The following is a 3,152-nucleotide window of genomic DNA, read 5'->3' as shown; positions in this document are numbered from 1 at the left end:
GCGCGCGCGCGACGTCCGCCCGCTTCAGCCGGCGGCGCCGCTGCAGCAGGAAAAGTTTCCCCGCGGCGCGCGGCGGGAACCCTGCACAACCCGGAAGGCACCAGGAGAAGCCGGAAGTGACTGGCAGGGGGGGGTGTGAGTGCGCATGCGCTTGGGAACCAGCGTGCGGTTGCCAGGCGACGCGCTGGGGCGGGCGGGGCCCAGGTCCGCTAAAACCAGCTGCGGGCGGGAAACTCTGTGGGGGTGGGGTGGTGAATCTTCATCTGGGGGCTAGGGAGGCAGCGTCGGAGAGAAGCTGAGGGGTGACTCGAAACCCCCAAAGAGAGCCGGGGTGTTAAGGTCAGGGCCTGCAGGGGGTTGTCTTGGGGCTGGAAGTGCTCGAAGTCTGCTAGCGGCCTCCACGGGCATCTGCACTTGGTCGTGCCAGGGAGAGCTATTTGCTGTGGGCCTACTACAGGGTTTCACCTGTGACACACGATAGAGTGAAAAGTAATTCTAGCATGTGTGCTATTCCACAGAAGTACTGTGTGGTTTTGCTTGGTTTATTTTTTGGGTGGGGGAGGGAGGGTTGTTTTTGCTTGAGATTTCTTAGCCTGTACTGTGACAAACCACTTCATATCCTGGGTAGAAATTGCAATGTTTGGAGAGTATTGCTGTGCTGAGAATTGCAGTGTTGCAGTCCTGTGTAAATTTCTGTTGCTGGGATCTCTAGAGGCAGCTGCAGGGGGTTCTTGGGTTTTCCTTGCAGCCTCATCTCAATATTATAATTTTCAAACCTTCACCTCGCAGGCATCTGTTTCCTGTGTGCTTTGTCTCTGATGACCACAATGCTTCTCAGTTGTTAACAAACCGTAAATGTGATATCCTTTGTCAGTTTTGTGTCTTGTTCCAGAAACAAGAAGCACATCATAGCAGGTCATCACCTAATAGTTTTTAGACCTGACAATAGTAAATGTTTTGCACACATGGACTTCGACTCCTGCTAGCAGATGTGTCCTGAATGACGCACCACCTTTAGAGGAAGTGTTTGCATGACTACTTGAAGTAATGTATACATTCCATATATATGTATAAGAGGTATTTCATATATATGTTTCATATATGGTGATATGTTATATAACCTTTTCTCTTATTTAGGCCTTTCTTTGACTGCTGGTCCTTGCTATGCTGAAGGAGTCTCCAAAGAGATGAGGGCTTTAAAGTTTGCAGTGTGTCATGCTGCAGGCCACAGAGTTGTAGCCATGCTTCTGCTTTTTGGCTGCTGAATACAAGGGGGTGGCTTACTGCCTGTAGAACTTCTGTCTCACCATCAAATAAGTGATTATTTTTGCCATTGCAATCTATCTAGGCACTTCTGAAATCTATCTAGGCACTTCTATCTAGGCACAATGGCCTCATGCCATTACTTACTAAAGCTTGGTAGCAACATAGGACTACAATAGGTTCCAGGCTAGACCTCAATCAACGCAAGCAAGCCTGAACCTTGTGTAGCTCTTGTGGAGAGCAGATAATACAACACGTTCAGCCTATGAGTTAGAAGCTGAGGTAGTGTTACCTTTATTCACTTCTTTCAGACACTGAAATAATGACCCATTTCCAATAAATAATAAGTGCAAAGACATGTGAACTTGTAAATCATAGTATGTTGCACTGTTATTTTAGCATGAACACTACTTTTTACTGCAAAGGCAATCAGGTCTCGCCCTCAAATGCAGCTGATTAAGTACCATTCTGACCAGAAACTGACAGAACCAAATGCGTGAACTCCAGATGGTGGCCTACGTGAGCAGGCAAGAGGCAAATCTACATCTATTCATATTCCAACGAAAAGGAAATGGGCAAAAAGCGTATGTAGCTTGTTGTCTTTAAAGCATTTTGTAAAAGGGGATAAAGCTCTAGTGTGGACTGTAGGTCCTGAGAGATGTTAAAACAAAAAACACAATTTCAGACCTCAGTTTTGCTCCTCCATCGTTTCCCATCAGAATGGTATGTCTTATTGGCTGAGAATTAGTGTTTCATTTCAGGTAATGCTTTTGTTTGTACCAAGATGGTTTCACTTAATGTGTATAAGTAAAAAAGGACCTGAGCTGGAGGAAGATACTTTCCGAAAAAACAGAGATTTCATCCACTGTCTTGTATTAGGTTGTATTAAGTTCAGGGAATCACACTATCTTCTTATTAAAAGATTGGCCTCATCTCAGGCTGTTGATGAGCAAGTCATGTATTTCATTGTAAAAATAATGAATTATAAAGCTTAAGCGTTGAAAAGAGGATGAGAAATGATGCCAGCACTTCAAGTAGTGTGTGTTCCTAAAGGTTTGCAGCGGATCAAAATGGAAGGGGTGGAGGAGATGCACACCACTGCTAGCTGCGGAAACATGTTGGGGTGCTTTGGCTGTCACCACAGGCTATTGTTCCACTGTGCCTTGCTGTCAGGAAGCAATAGATGGGAATAGCAGCAGACCAGGTGGAGGAATGGGGTATGCAGAGTGTGATTTGCATCTGTTTGCAGTGGTGTTGTTTGAAGAAGAAGGAGGTGGCAGCAGTCCCCACAAGCAACCAACTTGCAGACAGATCTCTTAATAGGTGAATGGTTTAGCCACAGGTCTAAGGTCTCAGTTCTGCTCTTCTTTGATCTCATGATAAAGCCAATCTGTCAGTGCCTCTGAATGTGCCCCTTTGCTGCTCATGTTCTTGGTGAGCCCTTGACATGGACTGATGAGCTGCTGTTGCAGCTGCCTGGTCCATACCCCTTGCTCCTCTGGGATGGGGTAGTTACACTTGCAAATGTAGGTGGGATCCCAGTCCAGGTAAACGGAAAACAGGTGCCTGGTTCCTGTACCTTCTGTATTAAAGAAGACTTCATTCACAGGTGAGTTTGCCACCTGTTTTGGGTTTGTGTGGTGGGTTTTGGTAGCCAGGGAAGGGCTGGAGGGGTGACTCCTGTGAGAAGCTGCTAGAAGCTTCCCTGGCTCCAAGTTGGACCTGTCACTGGCCAAGGCCGACCCAATCAGCGACAGTGGAAGTGCCTCTGGGAGAACGTATTTGAGGAGGAGAATCTGCAGGAGGGGAGGGGATTGGAATGTGAGAGAAACACCTATGCAGATACAAAGGTCAGTGAAGAAGAAGGAGGGGGAGGAGATGCATTGGAG

Source organism: Accipiter gentilis, chromosome Z (genome assembly GCF_929443795.1).
Source record: "Accipiter gentilis chromosome Z, bAccGen1.1, whole genome shotgun sequence".
Classification (NCBI taxonomy): domain Eukaryota; kingdom Metazoa; phylum Chordata; class Aves; order Accipitriformes; family Accipitridae; genus Astur; species Astur gentilis.
This window is presented reverse-complemented; position numbering follows the sequence as displayed.